Here is a 25,705-nt window from a genome sequence, read left to right as displayed (position 1 = left end):
CCAAATCTGCAGATCTGATATTGGGATGCCCTCTGACCATAATATGCCCACATGAGGTCAAGGCATTTCTATTAAGACATATGAAAGAAGTATTTACTGACCATAGGATTACTAGGTATGAGATAACCTTATTGAATAATGAACATATCACACTAAAATGTTGGGGAGTTCTTAATATTTCAACCTTGCTCCCTTATTTGCCAACTTCTAGAGAACCTTTACATGATTGTACATCTTTAGTGTCCACTGTCAATGAACCTTGTAATAATTTACTGGACACCCCTTGGATAATTTATATTTAATATTATTTACAGATGGTTCTTCATTCATGAGAGATGGTCTATGCTATACAGGAGCTGTAGTAGTTACCAAATTTGATACTCTGTGGTCAGCTTCCTTACCTTCAAATGTAGTTACACAAGGGGCAGAACTCATAGCTCTGAAACACACCTGTATCATTGCAAAGGATAAAAGAGTCATAATTTACACAGACTCCCCCTATTTGACATATGTCATGCTGTTGGCATTCTATGGCTTCAGAGGGGATTCTTAACATCAGCTGGAAAATGTATTGCCAATGCAAACCTTATTACTGAACTTATTTCTGCCATCCAATTCCCCAAACCATAGCTTTAGTTCACTGCTCTGCACACACAAGTGGCACTGATCTTGTCTCCAGGGGAAATAGTCAATCAGATATGGCAGCCAAACTAACAACCTTAGTAGGTCCTGAATTAATTATGCCAGTAACAATTACTGATAATTTGGATCTATCCCTTTCTTATAATTACAAGAAAGTGAAAAAATGGAAGCAAAGATTTAAAGCAAAACAGATTAATGGATTATGAGTATCATCAGATGGCAAACCTTTGCTCCCTATCACTTTCTATAACCAGATTTGTCACTCTATTCATAAACATGGTCATTTTGGCACCCAAGATATTGTAGACTCTGTTAAAAGAGTATGGATAGCACCTGGAACAACTAGAATTGCCTCCAAAGTATCTACAGCTTGTCCTACCTGCCAGGCCTTTAATCAACATATCTTTTGAGGGAAAGTCTTTGGTTGACATCCTCTTGCTTACACACCATTTGAGCACCTACAAATTGACTTGATTTCTATGCCACAAGTTGTACTGTATAAATTTTGCCTGGTCATAGTTAATCAACTGACCAGATGGCCTGAAACATTTCCTATTGCTCATGCCACAGAGGCTTTTGTTGCCAAAGTCCCTTTAAAAGAAATCATTTCTCATTTTGGCCTGCCAGCACATATTGATTCAGATAAGGGAACTCATTTTACTGATTTGGTCTTATCTCAGATTTATCCATGTTTTGGGATAACTTCTAAATTTCATACACAATATCATCCCCAGAGCTCTGGCCAAGTTGAATGAATGAATAATGAACTAAAACCATGATTGGCAAATTGTGCATGAAGACTCATTTAAAGTGGCCTGAAATTCTACCTCTGGCCCTATTTTATCTCAGAATCAGACCGAAAGGTGATTTACACATCTCACCATTTGAGATGCTATTGTCACATCCCCCTCTTCAGGCACAACCATTTGCCCCTGCCTATACCTCATTGTTGGGGGGGGGGGGGATACAACCATTGCTACATATATCAGGCAATTACAAACAAAATTGTGAGAACTCCATAACTCTGGAGCTGCTGTTCAGGCAGGCCCCATAGATTTCTCCCTCATGATTTAAACCCAGGTGATAGTATGTACATAAAAATTTTCAAATGGACTGGGTCAACTGAACCTGCTTATGATGGACCATTCCAGGTCCTACTAACTATACCAACAGTCATAAAAATTGGAGTGAGGGACTTTTGGATTCATTGTAGCCATGTAAAATAAGTACCTTCTATTGATGATGAATAATTGCTGGCACTGATTGCATTTGACTATTGATTGTGATAAGACTTCTTTATTGTTGAATTTGTACTATTTTGTTGCATTTTATTTGGTTGATGCATGTATTAGCATAAATTGCCTTGCAGGGCAACACATATACTACCTCATAGAAGAAAATGTGTATTAGTGACCTATATTGACCTGATGTGCCTTTTGTAACATTTTGTGCCTTTATTATTTTTTTGTATTTTCTTGAATGTATTATTGCTTTATCCACCTCATTTGCGCTCACATTGTTTTATCTACCTCATTTGCACTCACACTGCCAGTCATGTTAAGTCTAAGAGGAAATGAATCTTGTTTTTTGAAAACTATTCTCTATACTTTACCTCTGTAATTGTGAAATATAGACAATTTTGATATTTTGTTTTATTCTTACATGTGTCATACAGTATTTGAATTTTTCCCTTTTTTTCTCTTTTTTTCCTTTGAAATACACGTCACTAATTTTGGAAAGTTTGTTTAAATTATTTTTGCTTTTTGCAATTGCTTAAACTAAGATGGCTATTTTTCTATCATATAAAAAGCAGATCCAAAAAAGCTTTGGACTATGGCCACCTGTGACTAGTTTTTTAACTATTATGAGACTTTTGCTTGATGACTATGTCTAGTCCAAGGATAAACAGACCACAAAGGACCACAGAACTTGACTTGCAAAGTGCCAAACAAGCACAAAAAACTGAAAGAAACCAAGCCAATCCTACAGGGATTGATGACATTTGTTATGACAGAATTAAAAGGAAACATAGGGAAAACACATAAGGGATAACATTTAAATAGTAATATTTTATTGGAGGTTGAGTAAAGGATTTTGGGGAGGAGAATGAGTGAGGAGGCCTTATCTTTTAAAACCTTTAATATTGTAACTAACACTTAACAAACCTATCTGACTACGATACAATTCTAAAGGCCAGTCCAACAAAGATCCAGAAATCTTACATAAACAAGTCCTGACAGGAAGTTATTGAGGTTCAGAGTATAGCTGAGGTCTTCCTCTATATTCCCTTTAGTGTAGCTAAAAGAAGTGGGAAGACTTCTACTTTCTCTTGATAGTAGATCTACCTGTCCAAAGTCAAATAGAGTCCAGGAAAGAGGGATATTTACCTGTTAACTCCAACGTCAGCTGGGATTAACTCTCTCTCTCTGTGTAACAGCTTCAGGACCATCACCCTGTCAGCTCAGAAAAGATTCTCTAGGATTCTGTGTCTCATGGCCATGCCTGTGGACATGTGGACATGCCTGTCACTCATTCCCTGACATTAATTCCCATTGCAATGATCCCACCTTTGCACAAAGCCTAAATTGTGTTGAAAACACTATTTTGGCATTTGGGCACAACTAACTTACTGATAGAGTACCTAAACTAAGATATCTCCCCCAAATAACAAACAACCTGCACTCAACTATCTTAATCTAACTAATACTAACCTATTCTAGGGATTTTAATAAACATAAACAAAAGCACAACAAGCAAATAACATCAAAAGCAAAAGATGAACATAACTTCCATGCAAACATCAAACTCACAAATACTACTCTTATCAGCTAATACAGAACATTCTAATACTATTGCAATATATTAACATCAAACTTAGAGAAAAAATTTTGAAAATTATAATAAATACAACCTTGAATAAGTTTTACAGAGAAATTAAACCAAAACATTAAACTCACTTATGCAAACTACATGTAACAATAGATATAACTGAGCTATATACATTATCAACATGCATATATATAGTATACACATATAATATATACATGTATGCTATATATATGCACTTATATACACTTAATATTTATACATATATTAAAATATGGTACATATGTACACATACACTATAATACAATTAATTTATAATCCTATTATACACATTATTTATTTATATATGTATTTATAATTTTGTTTGATATGTGATATCATATGTTATTTGTGTCATGTAATGCATGATGTTATGTATGTTGTAATGCAAGTCAGTATCTAATTTGATCTTATCTACTTAATCTAAACTAATTCCCTAACTTCAAAATTCTTCTGCCTAACTAAATATCTATACTAAAACTAAATATCTAAGTAGCTAAGTTTTGTTAGTAACTAACTAATCTATAGCTAATTATAACATTGTTAGTACCCTAACTATACATTGTTTCACTCATTTAAGGAGTAATTCAGTGTTACCTAACCGTGTTTATATTTTGTGCTTATGTTTTGTTATATTTTTACTTCTGCTATGTTATATTGTTTTGCTAGTGTAATGTTAGTGTTACTGTTTAGTGTTATGTTACTGTTGCATGCAATATACTCACCACTACTTCAGATCTTTCCTTCTTTTCTCATCTCATCTTGCTTGAATAATTCTTCTTCTCCAACTCCATGGTAGTATATATATTTATGTTCATTTGTGTGAATATGCACAAGAAAGCACAATGACTTGATCATGTAAGAGACTCAAGGTTGCAGCTGTTTAACATGTGTTAAATGCAGGACTTCCTTGTACCACACTCTATATCAAGAAAATAACATCACTTAGTCTGGCTCCATTATCCCGAAAAAGTGAAGAAAAGGGTTGAATAGTGGAATTCTATTTCCTATTTGTCTCGAGATCTGGTCTTTTTTTCTATTTTCTCTTATGATTTGACAATTTACTGTAGTCTGGACTGCTAAATTGGGTTAGTGACTGCTTGTTGTTGTACACTTATGAAACATGGATCACTACAAAAACCTGTTGTGAGTTGTGATATTTTTTCTTCTTTTTTTCTTTTTTCCTTCTTCCCAAAATTTTCTTCAAGTTTTCTTTTTATATTTTATATCTGACTCAGAGATTGTTTTTAAAATTTCTTTGACTTTTTTGATGTTTTTGATACTTAATTCATATGCCTTATGACTCGATCATGTATCCCTGTGTAATTCTTACATCTATCCCTGTATCCTCCTCAGGGGGTGGGGGAGAATGTACTATTATTTTCCTCAGGGAGAAACTATGTTATTGTTGTGAACTTTGACTTGAATTTGTGCCTAACTTAGAACAAGAGACTACCTCCCCAAATCTAGAAGGTGCTGTGAAGATGCCTGCAGAGACCCACACACTGTACCAGAAGGTATAGATTAAACTTTGAGATGTGGCAAATTTGAACTTTGGGGCAGTTGAAATGCTTTTGTTTTGAATGTACACCCTTATGCCAAAAGGGGACTGCCCCCAATTGGCTTTTTGTCAATGCACTTATTATTAGTTTTTTTCCTTTCCTTTTTATTTTTCTCTTATCCTCAAATTATTGTAATTTTCCCTTAAAAACTGTAATATTTGTATGTGCCTTTAGTTCAAGTTATGTTAGTTATTTTTTCATGATCCACTGGAAAGACTGGTCTCCCAAAAGATCACAGGGGGATTGTATTTATTTAGAATCTGGAACCTTAGAGACTACATTTCCCACAATCCCCTTTTCCTTTTCCTGTTTGTGTGTCTCCTTAGATGGATGGAGGTTGGGCTTTCCATTTTTGGCCCTCTCTCTCTCTATCTCTTGCTCTCCCTCCCAGAGTCTCTGTCTGGAGATAGTGGCATAGAGCTAGTCTTGGCTGGGCTTTTCTCTGGCATTTAATTCTCCCTTTTTGCTCTAAGTCAATTTTTAATAAATAGTATTAAAATAATACTTGGAATATCAAGTTACTAATTTAATCTTTATAATAACAAATGGATTTAAGAACCCCCAAAATGTTAAGAATCAAGTCTCATAGTGTTTCCTCATGATAAGTGCATAAATGACTTGCTGAGAATGTCATAATTAGATAGAGGCACTTCTTCCAGATTAATCCATTGTCTCACTCATAACACTATTTATTCTTGATGGATTTACTCTGTGTAGTATGTAACGGGAGCATGTTCCAGGATAACTAGAGAAGGATTGGATGGGCAGAGTAAGGGGTGCAGGAAATTCAAAGAATTGAATCTTTTTTTTTCTCATTTGTTTTCTTTGTTATATAGGTATTGAACTGGAGGTCAAAGTCAAGAACCTTTTATTGTATAGCCTGTCAAGTTGATGATACCTGCCATGTGAATTATTCTTTTAATCAAGATCTAGGTCTTACTTTAGGGGAAATTCCTAATGTGGGTCTGAGGTTTGAGGTACATCTTTTGCTCTCTGACTGGGGTAGGAGCTTACTTCTCTGAAAGGAAGAAAAAAACAACTTTTCTTGAATCTCTAAGTTTTTGAGTTACCAAACAAGTATCATTATTATTATTATTATTATTTTGTGATTCCTACATTTAATAAAATCATTACCAAATTTGACTTATTTCAAATCCAGAAAAGAAAAGTTTTAATATTCAGGGTGCTTTGTGTTATAAGATTTTTATGTTAATTTAAAATATTAATATATTTGAAAATAGAATCCTGAAATCTCTAGGAGAGAAAGGGACTTATTTTTAGATGTTCATCATAGCATACTCTCTTTATATATGACAAATGTTAAATAGTAATAAGATTGATATCTTAACCTTTCCAAGCTCTGGGGAGTAATGTTTCCATATGTGTTCACAAAGAAGCAATGACCAGCATGTGCTGAGGACAGTATTGGCAGCTGAAAAAGTCCATGTTTTTGACAACTGTGAAAATAAGTCCCTGGTGCCCTCCCCCACCTCCACATTCTATCTATATCCTGGAGATCTTTAAAAATACTAAAAAGGAGGGGGCGGAGTCAAGATGGCAGCTTAGCAAGCAGCAAAAGTTCAGACCTCGTGGAAGACCCTTCCTTACCGATACAGACTGAATGCTCCTAGGGCACCGAACCTCTGAGCGGGCAAAGGTGCTGGTTTGCAGGATCTACCTTGTGAGCAGCGGGGTGCTGGGCTCGGAGCATCCAGCTTAGACAGCAGGGAGGAAACCAGGGAGAAAAGGGCCATGGCTGGGTCCCTCCATTGGGCTGCAGTCAAACCCTTGCCTCGGGCACATCCAGACCAATCCAGTTGAACTAATCCCATCAGAACTCCTCAGAGTTTAGGGAGGCTGGCAAAGGCACTTGTGACAGAGGAGAAACAGCTGGAGAGAACTGGAGAGAGCCTGGGAGGCCCAGTCTTCCAGGAGTCTTCAGAGCCTCAGTGCTTCATACCACACACAGCCCAACCCAATTGAACCTAATCCAATGAAAAGCCTCCAGAGGACAGGGAAGCTAACATTCCTCTCCTACAGACTGTACCAAGAGATCTGATAAAGCTCCAAAAGGGGAGACTGACAGCCCCAAATACAAAACAAAATGAGAGGAGCAAGGGCACAGCTAAATACAGGGAGCAAAGAAGGGATAAACTGGAGCAAACAACAGAAAAAGAAGAAAGAAATTACAATAGACAGCTTCTGCACAGGTAATGAGCAAAGAGCGAATGAAACAGAGGGGGAGGACCCAGCAATGGAAAAATCAGAAATCCCCGCGAATTGGATACAGGCTTTGGAAGAACTCAAAATGCAATTCAAAACACAATTAAGAGAGGCTGAAGACAATTGGGAAAAGAACTTAAAAACTAAGATAAGTCATCTGGAAACAGAAAATAGTGTCTTGAAAGCCAAAATCAACCAGCTGGAAAATGAGGCAAAGGAGATGAAAGATGATGCAAAGCAGATGAAAGATGAGGTAAAGAAGATGAAAGATGACCTCCAAAGAATATCCGACCAAAAGGAAAAGGATGACCAAAAAACTAAATATGAAATCCAGTCTTTAAGAACCAGAATACAACTTGAATCGAGCAACCTCACCAGGCAGCAAGACACTATAAAACAAAAACAAAAGAATGAAAAAGTTGAGGAAAATATTAAACATCTCATTCACAAAACAGAGGATTTAGAAAATAGTTCAAGGAGAGACAATTTAAGAATTATTGGCCTACCAGAAGATCATGACAAAAGAAAAAGCCTGGACATTATATTACAGGAAATTATTAAAGAAAACTGCCCCGAAATCCTTGAACAAGAGGGAAAAGTGGATATTGATAGAATCCACAGATCACCTCCTGTACTTAATCCCCAACTGACAACACCCAGGAATGTTATAGCCAAATTCAAGAACTATCAGACCAAAGAAAAGATATTACAAGCTGCCAAGAAGAAGTCATTCAGATACCAAGGAACCACAGTGAGGATAACTCAGCATCTGGCTGCATCCACACTGAAAAAAAGAAAGGCATGGAATATGATGTTGCAGAAAGCAAGGGAACTAGGTCTACAACCAAGAATCAACTACCCAGCAAAACTGACTATATTCTTATAGGGGAAAGTATGGTCATTCAACAAAATAGAAGAATTTCAAGAATTCGTAAAGAAAAGACCAGACCTGAACAGAAAATTTGATGTCCAAGCACAGAACTCAAGAGAATCATCAAAAGGTAATTTAAAAAGAGGGGGAAAAAGAAAAACAAAAAAAATTTTAAGAGACTCAATAAGTTAAAATAATATGTATCCCTATAAGAAAAGGGGACATTGGTAACTCTTAAAAACTGTTGTTATTAGCTGGGCAGGAAAAAGAAGTATACTTAGAGGGAATAGCAACAAACTGTATAGGATGAAAGGACAAGACATAAATAGGTATATAGATATACACATGAGTATGCATATATATATATATATATATATATATATATATATATAACTAGAGCTTAAAATAGGTTAATATTAAAAGAAATGGGAAAAGAAACAAATGGGGTTAAATTTATATATCATAAAGAAGCTCATGGTGGGAGGGGGAAGAATATGAATACACTGGAAGGGTAAAGAGGTCAGAGACAAGAAATACTCAACTTTTATGTGCTTTGAAAGTGACTCAAAGAGGGAAAAACAATCCAATCCATTGGGGGCAGAGAATAGATTTGCACCCTATAGGGGAGTAGAAGGGCAACAAACGGTCTGGTGGGGAGGGAAGCAGTACAAGAGAGGGAGGGAGTGGAGGGTTAATTTTAGAAAGTCTACAGGGAAAATAATGGGGGGATAAATAGGGAGGGGGGTAGAAAGGGAAGTAAAATAAGGGTGGGAACAAGGGGGACTGTTCAAAAGCAAACATTGGTGTAGAAGGAAATAGTGAAAGAAGAAAAGGCAGGTAAAGGAGCAGAAATCAAAATCCTGGGAAATAAACAGCTAGTAATCATAACTCTGAATGTGAATGGAATGAACTCACCCATAATACGCAAGCGAATAGCAGAGTGGATTAGAGTCCAAAACCCTACCATATGCTGTCTACAAGAAACACATATGAGAAAGGTAGATACACATAAGATGAAATTAAGAGGGTGGAGCCAAATCTATTGGGCATCAACTGACAAAAAGAAGGCAGGAGTCACAATCATGATATCCAACAAAGCCAAAGTAAAAATAAATCTAGTTAAAAGAGATAAGGAAGGTAATTACATCCTGATAAAAGGCAGTATAGACAGTAAGGAAATATCTGTACTCAACATGTATGCACCAAATGGCATAGCATCCAAATTTCTAAAGAAGAAACTAGAGGAACTCAAGGAAGAAATAGAAAAACTATACTAGTGGGAGATCTGAACCTTCCTCTATCCGAACTAAATAAATCAAACCAAAAAATAAATAAGAAAGAGGTAAGAGAAGTGAATGAAATCTTGGAAAAATTAGAGTTAGTAGACATGTGGAGAAAAATAAATAGGGACAAAAAGGAATATACCTTCTTTTCTGCAGCACATGATACATTTACAAAAATTGACCATGTATTAGGGCATAAAAACATTGCAAACAAGTGCAAAAGAGCAGAAATAATAAATGCAATTTTCTCAGATCACAATGCAATGAAAATAATAATTAGTAAGGGAACATGGAGAGGTAAATCTAAAAATTAATCGGAAATTAAACAATATGATTCTCCAAAACCAGTTAGTTAAAGAAAAAATCATAGAAACAATTAATAACTTCATTGAAGAAAATGACAATAATGAGACATCCTTTCAAAACCTATGGGATGTAGCCAAAGCAGTACTCAGGGGGAAATTTATAAACTTGAGTTCATATATTAACACATTAAGAAGGGCAGAGGTCAATGAATTGGGCATGCAAATTAAAAAATTAGAAAGCGAACAAATTAAAAATCCTCAGATGAAGACTAAATTAGAGATCCTAAAACTCAAAGGAGAAATTAATAAAATTGAAAGTCAAAGAACTATTGATTTAATAAATAAGACTAGAAGCTGGTACTTTGAAAAAACAAATAAAATAAACAAAGCACTAGTCAGTCTAATTAAAAAAAAGGAAAGAAATAAACCAAATTGACAGTATCCAAGATGAAAAAGGAGTCCTCACCTCTAATGAAGAGGAAATTAAGGCAATCATTAAAAACTACTATGCCCAATTAAATGGCAACAAATATGGCAATCTAGGTGATATGGATGAATACTTACAAAAATATAAATTGCCTAGACTAAAAGAGGAAGAAATAAATTACCTTAATAATCCCTTTTCAGAAAAAGAAATTGAACAAGCCATCAAAGAACTCCCTAAGAAAAAATCCCCAGGTCCAGATGGATTCACAAATGAATTCTATCAAACATTCAAAGAACAACTAATCCCAATATTAAACAAACTATTTGACAGAATAGGCCAAGAAGGAGTTCTACAAAATTCATTCTAAGACACAAACATGGTACTGATCCCAAAGCCAGGCAGGTCAAAAACAGAGAAAGAAAACTATAGACCAATTTCCCTAATGAATATAGACACAAAAATCCTAAATAGGATACTAGCAAAAAGACTCCAGCAAGTCATCACAAGGGTCATCCACTATGACCAGGCAGGATTCATACCAGGAATGCAAGGATGGTTCAATATTAGGAAAACCATCCACATAATTGACCATATTAACAAGCAACCTGACAAAAATCACATGATTAACTCAATAGATGCAGAAAAAGCCTTTGATAAAATACAACACCCATTCCTATTGAAAACACTAGAAAGTATAGGAATAGAAGGGCCTTTCCTAAAAATAATAAAAAGTATATATCTAAAGTCATCAGCAAACATCATTTGCAATGGGGATAAACTAGAAGCCTTTCCAATAAGATCAGGAGTGAAATAAGGATGCCCATTATCACCTCTATTATTTAACATTGTACTAGAAACACTAGCAGTAGCAATTAGAGAAGAAAAAGAAATTGAAGGTATTAAAATTGGCAATGAGGAGACCAAGCTATCACTCTTTGCAGATGATATGATGTTTTACTTAAGGAATCCTAGAGAATCCACCAAAAAGTTACTCAAAATAATCAACAACTTTAGCAAAGTTGCAGGATACAAAATAAACCCGCATAAGTCATCAGCATTTCTATATATCTCTAACCCATTTCAGCAGCAAGAATTAGAAAGCGAAATAACATTCAAAATCACCCTAGACAATATAAAATACTTAGGAATCTATCTGCCGAGACAAACACAGGAACTATATGAACACAACTACAAAACACTTTCCACACAGCTAAAACTAGATCTAAACAATTGGAAAAACATTGATTGCTCATGGGTGGGATGAGCTAACATAATAAAAATGACAATCCTACCCAAATTAATTTACTTATTTAGTGCCATACCCATTGTACTACCAAAAAACTTCTTTACTGAATTAGAAAAAACCATAACTAAGTTCATTTGGAAGAACAAAAGATCAAGGATATCCAGGGAAATCATGAAAAAAAAAATGCAAAGGAAGGAGGACTTGCAGTCCCAGATCTCAAACTATACTATAAAGCAGTGGTTATCAAAACAATTTGGTACTGGCTAAGAGACAGAAAGGAGGATCAGTGGAATAGACTTGGCGTAAATGACCTCAGCAAGACAGTCTATGACAAACCCAAAGACCCCAGCTTTTGGGACAAAAATCCACTATTTGATAAAAACTGCTGGAAAAATTGGAAGACAGTGTGGGAGAGATTAGGTTTGGATCAACACCTCAGACCCTACACCAAGATAAATTCAGAATGGGTGAATGACTTGAACATAAAGAAGGAAACTATAAGTAAATTAGGCAAACACAGAATAGTATACTTGTCAGACCTTTCAGAAGGGAAAGACTTTAAAACCAAGCAAGACTTAGAAAGAGTCACAAAATGTAAAATAAATAATTTTGACTACATCAAATTAAAAAGTTTTTGTACAAACAAAACCAATGTAACTAAAATCAGAAGGGTAGCAACAAATTGGGAAACAATCTTCACAAAAACCTCTGACAAAGTTTTAATTACTCAAATTTACAAAGAGCTAAATCAATTGTACAAAAAATCAAGCCATTCTCCAATTGATAAATGGGCAAGGGACACGAACAGGCAGTTCTCAGCCAAAGAAATCAAAACTATTAATAAGCACATGAAGAAGTGTTCTACATCTCTTATAACCAGAGAGATGCAAATCAAAACAACTCTGAGGTATCACCTCACACCTAGCAGATTGGCTAACATAACAGCAAAGGAAAGTAATGAATGCTGGAGGGGATGTGGCAAAGTAGGGACATTAATTCATTGCTGCTGGAGTTGTGAACTGATCCAACCATTCTGGAGGGCAATTTGGAACTATGTCCAAAGGGCGATAAAAGACTTTCTGCCCTTTGATCCAGCCATAGCACTACTGGGCTTGCTCCGCCAAAGAGATAATAAGGAAAAAGACTTGTACAAGAATATTCATAGCTGCACTCTTTGTGGCGGCCAAAAATTGGAAAATGAGGGGATGCCCATCAATTGGGGAATGGCTGAACAAATTGTGGTATATGTTGGTGATGGAATACTATTGTGCTAAAAGGAATAATAAAGTGGAGGAATTCCATGGAGACTGGAACAACCTCCAGGAAGTGATGCAGAGCGAAAGGAGCAGAACCAGGAAAACATTGTACACAGAGACTGAAACACTGTGGTACAATCGAAGGTAATGGACTTCTCCATTAGTGGCAATGCAGTGTCCCTGAACAATCTCCAGGGATCTAAAAAACACTATCCACAAGCAGAAGATAAACTGTGGGAGTAAAAGTACCAATGAAAAGCAACTGCTTGACTACAGGGGTGGAGGGGATATGACTAAGGAGAGACTCTAAATGAATACTCTAATGCAAATATCAACAACATGGAAATGGGTTTGAATCAAGAACACATGTGATACCCAGTGGAATTGTGCATGGGCTATGGGAGAGGTGGTGGGACGGGGGAGGGAAGAAAAGAAAATGATCTTTGTTTCCAATTAATAATGTTTGGAAATGACCAAATAAAAATTAAAAAAGAAATTTTTAAAGGGACTTTGTTGGAAGCAACAAAAAGGGCCCAAACTTTAGCGGGGGAAATCACTCTTCAGTTTGGAGAAGGGAAGAGAAAAAGGAAAAGCTTTTTTTGAAAAGGAAGAAAATTTTTTCTTATACACTTTAGAGAGATAAACAAAAAAATATTTCATAAATAATTAATGTTCCCGAATCTCGTGTGAATGAAGAATTTTGAGAGGGGAAAAATGAAGTTGGAGTCATTTTTGTATTGCTAATTGCTAGTAAAAATATCCAAACTTTGGGTTGAAATTAAACATTAATGTTAGAGAAAATGTACATCGTATGGATTGTAATAAAAATTTGTTGTTCCTCCAGAAATGGTAATACTTCTTTTTTTTTAAGGTGGAGAAAAAGTAAAGTCAGGTACTTTTCAAAGCATTGGTAATACAAAGAAAAGCAAAACAGTCCCAGTTTTTAAGAAGCTTATGCAACAACTATATACAAATGACATAAAGACAGAATAAATTGGAAATAATCTAAATGGGAATGCATTAACATCATAGAGGGTCAAGAATGAAGACTTTAAAAGCCAGAATTATTTGACATTAGAACCTAAAGGTAAATGATGGCTGCTAGAATTTATTGAATAAAGCAATAATGGTGCTTTGGAAGAACCAATTCAAGAACATAAGGGATGATAGACTAGAGTGGTGAAGCTCCTTACATCTCTAACAAGAATACTCCCTGGTGCCTTCTAAGTGAGGAAGAAAAAAATCTGCCATACTCTAGGTAGGGGAGAGGCAAAAGTAGGGGAAACAACAATAGTTTGCTAGTTGACATATCGCTACTTGACAGACATCAGATTATGAATATATGGTGCCTCTTTCCACCCCCACCCCTACTGGATTTACTATTTTCTAATCTTAGGGGAATTAGCAATACGTATACAGAATAGGTCAAGTGATAGCTTCTGAGTTTTGGAAGGTCACAAGAGTCATCAAAAGTCTCCTCAGTTACCAGGGCTAACAGCAGGAATAGCCACCTCTTTGCCTAACAATGAAGCAAACTGGAAAATTCAGAACCATATCTCACAGTGATAGAAATCCAGTGGCTATGATATGCCATAAGGGAACTTCATAGAGATTTCTTAAAGGGAAAAAAGAATTTTGGGGGGCAGGAAGGACCACTCCCTCCTATGAGGGGAGAGGATATTTTGTTTTGAAGGAACTCATTTTAATTAAAATATATCATCCCTAGGTTAGAAATCAATATTTATTATGCATCCATTGGCACCAGGCATGGTGCTAAGAATATGCATCTGAGAGGTTTGTGGTAACAATATAATACTATAAGAAATGAGGACAAGGATGCTGTTGGAAAACCATGGGAAGGCTTACATGAACTGATGCAAACTAAAGTGCTCATAACCAGGATAACATTTTACATAGTAACTAACAATATTACCATTATCATCAACCATGAAAGGCTTAGGTACTTTAATCAATGCAATGACCCAAGACAATTCTAAAAGACTCATGATGAAAAATACTATCCATATATATCAAGAGAACTGATTTACTCTGGATGCAGATTGAAATTCTCCCCCTTCTTTATTTTTCTTGCTATTTTCTTTGAAACATGACTAATATGGAATCTTTTTTTCATAACTTCACATGTATAATTGATAGCATATTACCTATTACCTATTTTCTCAATGGGTAGGGGCAGGGCTGGAAGGAGAGAGAGAGAGAGAGAGAGAGAGAGAGAGAGAGAGAGAATAAATCAATGCTAAATTGATTCCAAAAATTATATATGTGTGTATATACATGCACACACATCATTCATTTAATTTCAAATAACCTGGGAAATAGCTGCGATTATTTTCCCCATTTTTCAGTTGGGGAAACTGAGGCAATGGAGTTGTTTTTTTTTTTTTAGTTATTTGCCCCTAGTCATACAGAAAGTGAGTATGTAATGTTGAATTGGAACCCAAGTCTTCCTGATTCCAGTGCTTTATCTTCAATACCACCAAGCTGCTTGGCAACTAATGTAGTGTAGAGAATAAAACTCAGTTTAAAGGGAGAAGTAAGGACTGTTTATGTACTTTGGTCTTTGCTATACCTTCTTGGTAAATATCCCTTTTTAAGTACAAGGGCCAACCTTGTATTGTGCTTGCCTCATTCCACTCCTCTGTCTGAGACTAACTCTTTTTGCCCTACAAGCTTTTTGGTATACCTTTTTTGCCAGTCTGGGCTAAATATTTAAAAATATTTAAAATTTAATATATTAATATTTAAAATTTAAAATATTTAAAAATGGCACTACTACTATTTCTCTAGCTGCTAGAGAAATAGTAGTAGTGCCATTTTTAAATATTTTAATTGGTATCCAATTTAGTGGTCTTTTATTTTGTGTAGCACAGATATCAGAAGAAGGGAAGACCAGTTCTAGGACCTTAGGCAATATAGATTGAGATTCAGTAGACCTACAATTATATTCAAGTTTTTAGAAGCCATCATAGCATAGCCTTGACCAAAACTAAAACAAAGCCCTGAATCAGGAAATAAAGCTAAGACTACAAATAAACAGAAGAAACTAAAAGTTTTATATATATATATATATATATATATATATACTTGTATGGATTTAGGAATATCTAACACATAATTCTATACAAGATCAGATCTTATTCTTCAGTCACTTTTAGTCATATCTGACTCTTCATGACCCCTTTTCAGGTTTTCTTCCAAATACTAGAGTAATTTGCTATTTCCTTCTCAGGCTCATTTTAAGATGAGGAAACTGAGGCAAACAGGGTTAAATGACATGCTCAATGTTACACAGCTAGTAACTGTCAGAGGATAGATTTGAACTTAGGAAGATAAGTCTTCCTGACTCCAGACCTGTCACTCTATTCACTGTACCATCTAACTGTTGCACTGATGTTTTGAAAAATACTAATTAATAGTATCTAAATACCATATTTAAAAGGAAATGTTAATTGATTTATAGGGACAAATTGTCTTCAAAAATTATATTTTGGGACCTGAATATTCCTCTTTCAGAAGCAGACAAATTTAACAAAAATAAATCAATAAACATTTAATAATTAATTAATTCAATAATAAGTAAGAAATGGTTAGCTATTACATCCTAGATACTGTGCTAGGAACTGGGGATACAAAAAGAAACAATAGATAGTCCCTGTCCTCAAAAAGCTAATCATCTAATGGTAGAGACAATATGCAAAAAAGTATGGGGGGCAGCTAGGTGGCTCAGTGGATTGAGAGCCAGGCCCAGAGAGAGGAAGTGCTAAGTTAAAATCTGACCACAGACACTTCCTAGCTCTGTGACCATGGGCAAGTTACTTAGGCCCATTGCCTAGCCCTTACTATTCTTCTGCCTTGGAACCAATACATAGTATTGATTCTAAGACAGAAGGAAGGGTGTTTTTTTAAGTGTGTATAAATAAGTTATATATAGGACAAAATAGAAAGGCACATGAATTAAGAGTGTTTAGGAAAGCCTTGCTATAAAAGACAGAATAAAGGATCTGTACTTCTGGACACTCACTTTTGGTTGCTGAATGGAAAATGGATTGTAGTGGAAAGAGAATTGCTATTGCTCAGGATATTACTATAGCCTAGATTTGAGGTGATGAGTACTTGTACCAGAATTATGGCAGTGTCAGAGAAGAGAAAGATGTATTTGAGAGATGTTGCAAAGGTGGAATGCCCAAGCCTTGGCACAAGATTAGATATGAGTGGTAAGAGATTATGAGGAGTAGAGAATAGCAACTAGGTTATGAACCTCCGGGACTACTAGGAAAATGATGTTTCTCTCGACAGTAATAGTGAAGTAGAAAGGTGGAAGGGTTTATGGGAAAAGCTAGTGAGTTCCATTTCAGACATATTCAGTTGAAGATGTTTCTTGGAAATTTAGTATATTTCCAAGAAACAGTTAAAGATGTGACCTTGGAAGTCAGCAGAGAGTTTGGAGCAATATAGGTAGTTTTCATTAGCATAGAGATGGCAATCAAATCCATAGAAACTGAAAAAATCATCAAGTAAGGTAAAATAGAGGGAGAAAAGAAGAGGTCCCAATATATAACACTATGGGACACCTATGGTTAGACAGTACAATCTGAATGGAAATACAGCAAAGGAGACTGAGAAAAAAACAGTCAGATAGATAGAGAACCAGGAGAGAATGGTAGATGCCAAACATAGAGACAAGATAAAAAGAAAGAGTTTAATAATAAAACTAACTATAATGGATTTCTGGAAATAACTAAATATGAATAAAAAGAAAAGCACATATATTATAAGCAATGCCTGGCTTCTATACAAAAACTGACTAAGGTATTAAATCCTCATAAACAAATGTGGAGTAGTAAAAATATTAAAAATAATCTTTACTTGCCATAACACAATAAACATTTATTAAAATGCATTTAAAGAAAGAATTGCAATTTAATTGAAGAATAAATAATTCAGTCCTAAAAAATTAGTAGTTAAAAGAACAAGCTATGAAAATAGTAGCTACTTTCATCAAAGGAAATTAAAATGTTGGAAAGAAGAAACAAAACATTTTGGAAGACAGCCACAGTAGCCCTCTGGGGGGGAAAATGTATCACCAAAAATCTACATTTTCAAGAAGAGACAAACTGTATTGATGATTCATTGAATAGCTAAACAAAAAACTAAAATCACAATAAAGAGAAAGACTAAATCAATGATGTATTATACAGCTAAACAAATAACTAAAACCACAATACATAAAAATCTCAATTAATCATCAAAATAAAAATTTGGTGAATGAAAGAAGAAATTTTAAAAATTGAAAGCAAATCACCATAAAACTTACAGCTTTCTTTGTCTAAATATGTGTGTGTGTGTGTGTAAAAAGACAAAAACTGGCTAATCTGATTTTTTTAAAGTTAAACAATTAACTAATTGCCAGTATTAAACTCTCCTCCCCCAGAAAGGAATTTACAATAAATTAAGATGAATTAAATGAAGTTATCAGAAATTATTTTGCTCAATCACATGCTAAGAAAATGGATAAATTAGATGAATAGATGAATAAATAAATTTCACAACTTTCTTACAAGGATTTTGGGAGAGATTCCAGCAAAAAAAAAAAAACGAAACAAACAAAACAACAACAACAACCCAGAAAAATCATAAGAGACATACAAATCTATATACTTTTATAAACACTTCTCTCTTCCAACACTGCCACCACCACTCTGGTATAAATCCTCATTGTATCATACCTGCACCATTGCCTATAGCCTACTGGTTGGTCTCCCTACCTCATCTCTCTTCACTTCAATTCATTCTTAATCCAACTGTCAAATTTATCACCTTAAAACATAAAATCTGACTATGTCACTCTCCTATTCAATAAACTATAATGTCCTCCTCCGGGATAAACTCAATGAACTATATGCACTATTTTACAATTTTTAATGGATATTTAATATATAATATTCAATACTCAGTGCAGTGGATATTCAATAAACTCCCCAGGATACTTCCAGGATCAAGTAGAAAATCCTGTTTGACATTCAAAATCTGATACTTCTCGCTTTTCAATTTTTTTACACCTTACTCTGCCAACCCCATATATCCTTCCATCTAATCACCCCGGCTTCTTTGTTCTTTATATGAGCAAACTGATTTCCAGACTCTGTGAATTATAACCAGCCCTACCTCATACTTAGAATATTCTGTCTCTTCATATCTGTTTACTGGTCCCCCTGACTTCTCTCAAGTTCCAGCTATCCCATATTCTAGAAGAAGCCTTTCTTAATCCTCTTAGTACTAGTAGTATCACTCCTCTGTTATCTACAATTTATCCTGTTTATGTTTTAGTAAATGTAGTTGGGTTTTTCCCCCTCCTTTATCTATTAGTGCATAGTCCTAAATTTTAGTTTTAAGAATGGGATTAAAAAGCTAAATAAATAAACAGAAACCTTTCTCTATAGCTCTAGTGTTTAGCATAGTACCTGGCATGTAGAGCTGCTTAAGTACTAACTAGCACAGGCATGCACATACTTTCTTACACATAAACATTCTTAATTGAGCACACAAAGGATAAGAGAAAGTAAAAACAAAAAGGAAAGAAAAGGAACTCAGATTAGGGGCTCACAGAAAATATGGAGGGGAGTGTAGGTCAGTTTAATGAGAGATGACTCAATAGGTGGAAATGATTAATATGAACCAGGAGGCTGGTTGGGAGCAAAGAGGAAGAGTAGTAGGATAGGAAATGTTATTGGATCAGTCAGTGAGCAACCACAGAATTCTCTCTCTCTCTCTCTCTCTCTCTTTCTCTCTCTCTCTCTCTCTCTCTCTCTCTCTTACTCTGTGTGTGTGTGTGTGTGTGTGAGCAATATAATGCCAAAGCATTGCAAAAAAAAAATAAAAAGAGAAATAATAATAAAAAGAACAGCCTAGATAATAAAAATAACTTGTTCAGACATTTCAGAATGTTTTCTCTAAGTGGCAAAAGCAAGATAAGAAATTAACTATTTGTGATTTCACCAGTGGTTCCAGGAGAACCACTATTTAGCCCCTTGCCTTTTGAAGCTGAAAAACTAGGCAAAAACAAAACAAAATTAACTCTGTCAAACTCTTCAGATCAAGAGAAACAACATGGTATAATGTGAGTGCTGAACTCTGAGTTAAAAGACTTGAATTCTAGACCTGACTATTTTCTTCTAGTCCTGTCTAGTTACTTATATGATCAAAGACAAGTTGCTTTACTATGTTGGACTTTTCATTTTCTCATCTATCAAATGAGAGGGGCTTAATCATTTTGAGATTTTCACTTAAATTAAATAAAAACTTCCTAACATTTGCAGAAGTGGAAATATATTGCCTTCGGGAATAATATGTCTCCTTTGTGCTGGAAGAACACTTTTTGAGTACATAGTAGAGGTTGCTACTGTTGGCCAGCTGCAGCTTAAATTCAATGATCTCTGGCATCCCTTCTATCTCTAACACTGAGACTTCTGGAGGAAAAAGACTAAACTCCCGTTCCAGTTGGATATTATGACATTGTATAGACAAAGCTGATTGTACATTTATTTCCTAAGTTAGCAAAGGTTTCCTTAGTTGGATCTTTAATTTCTCCTATTCTATAAAAATCAAGACATTCCAGATTGTATATTAACTAGAATGAGAGCAAAAAAATAGTGGCTGGTTTTTTTTTTTTATTTTTAATTTGGAGGTAACAAACATGCCAGGCTGCATATAGAAAAAAAAAACAATGATTTTGGAAGCTGGGAAGAACATCAGAGTACATCAACTTATATCTGAAACCTGAATCTCATCTACAATATCTCTGACAAGTAGTTATTTACTCTGAACTTTAAATAATTCAAATGAAAGAAAACTCATTACTTACCAAGGAAGACCTTGATTTTTAGATAACTCTAATGTTGGGAAATACTCTTTTACTGAGTTGAAATATACCTCTCTGCTGCATCAACCCATTGGTCTCAATACTCACTTTGGGAACTATATCCACTCCACATCTATATCCTTTCCATTTATTAACCATTCAGATATATGAAGACAACAACTATGTTCTTCTTCTAAGTCTTCTCCTTTGCAAGCTAAATATACTTACATCAATCATTCCTCATATGACATTGTTTCTAGTACCCTCGTGATAATGAGGACTGGCTTCAATTTGTCAATATCCCCCTTGAAGTGTGGAACTCAGAACTGACTATCATGTTCCATTCTTGATGTGAAGGATGTACAATACAGTGGAAATATCACCTCTTTCCTTCTGGAAAATATACTCCTATGATTGACTATGTGACTAAAACATATTATCCTTTTGCATTATTTCCTTCCCAACTCCGTTCTTGGAGACATGAATTGCAACAATCAAAATATTGATGGATTCCTAGGGTTTTTTTCCCCTTCCTCCATCCTCCCCCACACCTCTTGGTTTGACCCTCATTAAGTTTTCTGACCCTACAAGATATCCCTCATTTGTTCCCTAGAGTATTCCCTTAGATCTGCACATCACTTTGATTGCTCTCACATCTGGGATTCGTCACATGCTTGTGTTAACCGTGACCATCTGCAGTATTACCCAGCAGGATTTAGGAGACACTCAGTCAGAAAAATCATCCCTACTAAGAACAACATATGGAAAAAATTAAGAAAATACATCTTCCATTGAAAACCCTTTAAAATATATATTTATGACAGGCACATCGAGAGAAAGATATTGTCTTTCCTCCACAAGGGTTAAAGGAAAAGTCCTACTTCTGAAGATTACACAATTAATTATGCAAGATAAATGCAAATGTTTGGCATGCTTATGTGTAAACACAGGGATTTTCTCACAAAGTCTTGTTTAGAACCAGGCGTCGCCTCCAATAGAAATGTCTCTCATTTTCCACGGACTCTCCTGATACTTCATATGAGAACAAATGAAGATTTCATAATTAGGGATAGAGGAAGCCGGCCACGTTTTCCTGGGTTGGTTCATTGAACATCGCGAACTATTTTTCCAATCCTTTGGGTTTGGCAAAAGCCAAAATAAGTTTTGCCAAGCATTTTCCCCTTAATTTTTAAATCCATGTGCATTAAGGGAAATTTAATCCGTATGTTTCTGATTCATTTACACTTAACTCATCAAAATGTTGTTTTGTAAGAACCATTTGGTCTCCAACAAGACTTATGAGCCCTGTTGAGAAAAAAAAAAGCACATAAAAATACCCCCCCATCATCTTATATCCAGAGAAAGCTATTCACCAGTTCCAAATGCATAAACTGAATTCCACTGATTTCTTTGCAATGTAGCTGTTAGGCTTCTATTGATTCCTACACTTTAGATTAGCTCTTCTTACATAGATGGATACATCTATGGATTGGAGATTACAAAAATGAAGGGTAATGAAGAACTAATTCCTTCCCTATATACTCTTGCTTTTGGGCTGAGTATTTGACATTACTTTGGTCATATGTGATTGTTCTGACTTTTTGGACCTGGAAGGGTCTTTCTGCAGTATAGTATTATGTTCTTTAAAGAATGGATCAGAAACAAACTCTGACCTAATATTGGATTCTGACATTTATACTTGTGATTGTGGGATCTGGTGAAAAAAAATTCCAATGATGAGAGGATTAAAAGCATAGGAACTGAAGCTGGACCTCCTAAGGCATATAAAGGAACTGAGATCTATCAATAAAACAATTACTATTATTGTATTATGTTTAAGGTAAAGAGATAGAATAATACAGCAGATAGAGAAACTAGTCATAGAGTGAGTGAAATTTGTGTTCAAGTCCTGTCTTTGGTATACACTGGACAAATCATAATCTCCAGGTGTCCTCAGATAATTCTGTGAAGGTCCCATGGAGTAATATGCCAAAATATAGAGTGGAGGGGCAAAAGGAAGTCAATTATTGATTGTTACTAGTTTCACTTATGATTCTTGTTAAGTAGATAATAGATTCAGCTTTTTCTATGCTTCTGAAGAACTATTAGATAGTGTCAACACTCTCTAAAAATCCCCCAGACTAATTTCTAATTTTTTTTATTGGAAGTTTCATACTGTGAGTTACATACACTAGTGAAAAAAGATGTCATACAAAATCACCAACAAAATACAGTATTCAAGGATCTATGCTAGACAATAGGTATACTACGGAAAAAAAATGCCAGCCTTCAAGAAACATTAGGTTCAAACTTCATTTTACAGGTGAGGAGGTTAAAGCCCAAGGAAGTTTTTACTAAAGAGAGGAATTGATTTGTCCAAGGTCATAGATTTTATTTCTATTAGAATGAAGACCTATTTATCTGGACTCTCCAGTTTAGTTTTCACTCCATTTCCCCGTGCAAGAAATTGCTTCTGCAGAATAGAGAAGAATATACTATTTGGGGGGCCTTCCTAATAAATTCCTTCCTAAAAGCAGAAGAACAGATTAGAAACCATTCCAAATCCTTACTAAGTCCTATTGATGACCACCGCTCTCTGTTAGATGAAAAGTTGTAATGAAAAGTTGGATGAAAATATGAAATATGAAAATAATTTAATGAAGACCTATATAGTTTGCATTGAGTAGGGAGAATATGATCGAATTCAGCAAATAGTTATTACTTTTTCACTGTGTACAAGGTGAGAGGTGCAGAGTGAAATGGAAAGCCTGCTGAATCTGGACTCAGGAACATCTGGATTAAAATCTTCCTCTAACTTAAACTAGCTATGAGACCAATAGCAAGTCATTGAATATCCATGAGAAACAACTCTAACAACTCTCTTTAGACTATAAAAGATGGAAGGGTTCTTGATTTTTCTTGATGGAAGTTCTTTCCCATACCAAAAATAATTTATGCATACATATTATATATATGTATGTATATACATATATATATGTATATATATATTACATTTGTGTGTGTGTCCTTGATATTACTTTAGGTAAAGGGTACTGTTGTCAGTTTGTCTAGTTGTTTCAGGCATGTCTGACTCTTCATTATCCAATTGTAGATTTTCTTGACAAAGACACTAGAGTGGTTTGCTATTTTTTTCTCCAGCTTATTTTACCAATGAAGAGACTGAGGCAAAGTCAACTAACTTGCCCAGGGTTACATAGTAAATAAATGTCTGAGGCTGGATTTGAACTCTGGTCTTTCCTGATTCCAGGCCATTAGCTATCCTGGCTGCCCTAGTTTACCTCACTTAATCCTGTTTGCCTCAGTTCTTCATCTGAAAAATGAGCTGGAGAAGGAAATGGCAAACCACTCTAGTATCTTTGCCAAGAAATTCCCCAATGGGATCACATAGATTCAGACACAACTGAAATGATTGAACAACAACAAAAAGCTGACCTCAAAAAGAAATATGGGATGCTTCACAAATTTGCATGTCATCTTTGTGCAGGAGCCTTGCTATTTTTTTCTGCTTTGTTCCAGTTTTAAACGCTTATGTGCTGCTGAAGTGAACACAAAAGGGATTAGGAAACTGGAAAACAAGAATGATTAAAAAAAGCTAAGGTCCTTATTTCAAGGAACTTAAGATTTTGTATCAGAGATAAAGCATATACTCAAATAATTGTAACATAAATTAGAATATGCAGATTCATTCATTACTAGACAGTTTTATACTTGTAGAAAAATGAGAAAAAACAATGCCTCAGGTCAGCTTTTAAGACCAATCCATTTGGTTTGGGAAAAATCTCAAATGCTGTCCAATGAAGGGAAACCCCAAGACATTCAAGGGAGGGGAACCACGGGATTCAATCCATTTGATAGCTTCCTATTTTAAAAAAAACTGATACTTGCTTAGAGACTCAAACTCAGTTGTTATAATGCTACCCAAAAACATGAAATGCTGTCAGCACCCTTTAAATTGTGGTGTTCTGCAAAGAAACACCGATTGCCTCACACCAGTTATATTACAATTGTTTACAGGGCAAGCCTCTAAGAAAATAAGTGCAAAGGAGAAGTTCAAAAAAATACTATTTGGGTATTTGAGGAGGGAGGACTCAGTCTTTGCTGGGGGGGTGGGGTGAGGTGGGAATCAAAGAAGCCTTCATGGAGGAGGTTGCCTCCCTTTCCTCAGAGAGCAAAGACTTCCCTCATGGTGGCATTTGTATTACATGCTGCAGATTTAGCTTGTAAAGATGTGACCATAATTTACTAACTTGTTACATGGCTCTGGAAGGGGGTGGGGAGAGGTTACTAAACTTTTGAAAATCACATCTTTTTTAACCAAAATAAATTGTTTTGTGTATTTCTATCTCTGACCCTTATTAATACAAAGCTTTTTGCTAAAATGACTGTTTTTGATTCTCACTTCTAGAACTGCCTGGGCTTGGAGTGAATGAGTAGCAAACAGATCAGGTTGGAAGTTTCACTAAAATGGTTATTTCCAAATGAAATTATACCAGTTTAATTCTGCCTTGGATCAGATACTGTTTATATTAAAATGGAGTAAAGTGTCCTTTCCAAATCTTTGAAGCAGGCATCACATATAATTGGCCTTATAAAAATAAACTGACTAGCCACTCAGACAATCCATCTAATCTGTTTCAGGGGAAAAAATTAATCTAGTAATGTTCTGGTTTCACCAAACCTCTGTATATTTTGATTTTTTAAAAAGAATTACCAGTTCCTGAAACTTTTCATTTTTCCATGATTCCCCCTCCCACTTAATTATACCCACTATTCTCAAGAGAACTTTAATGAAAAGAAGCTTTTTTTTCCTTCTCACTCAGTGCAAATTTGTAATATTCAGTCAATATTGATGCTTTCCTGAAAATATTTTATGTCCTTATTTCTAGGACAAATGAGGAGCTAAATTAAACAGCAATGAAGATGTTTTTTAGTAATGACATGTAAACAGATCTTATTTCACTAGAATCAAAAATAACGACAGGCTCATACTTTTCAAGCTTGGTTTCAGGTCCCTCAATTCTGAGTTTTTCCGAACTCAAACAATTATTTCTTTCAGTCTTTCAGCCTCAGAAGGCCTTTACTTATTATTGCTTCTCTGTTTTCTTCTTTTCCTCTTTCCCCTCTC

At 35.2% G+C, this 25,705-nt stretch overlaps 1 non-coding gene across 1 annotated transcript; it reads right to left on the bottom strand.

Annotated features, from left to right (window-relative positions):
• Positions 1-24,019: 24,019 nt before the first annotated feature.
• LOC130457715 (U6 spliceosomal RNA) lies at positions 24,020-24,129 on the bottom strand. Its single transcript, XR_008917001.1, has one exon. It is a non-coding gene; the product is annotated as a U6 spliceosomal RNA (small nuclear RNA).
• Between the last annotated feature and the right edge of the window lie 1,576 nt (positions 24,130-25,705).

The sequence above is a fragment of the Monodelphis domestica genome, chromosome 2, assembly GCF_027887165.1.
Source record: "Monodelphis domestica isolate mMonDom1 chromosome 2, mMonDom1.pri, whole genome shotgun sequence".
Lineage (NCBI taxonomy): Eukaryota > Metazoa > Chordata > Mammalia > Didelphimorphia > Didelphidae > Monodelphis > Monodelphis domestica.
The sequence above is the reverse complement of the archived record's forward strand: the minus strand, read 5'-3'. Positions and strand labels throughout refer to the sequence as shown.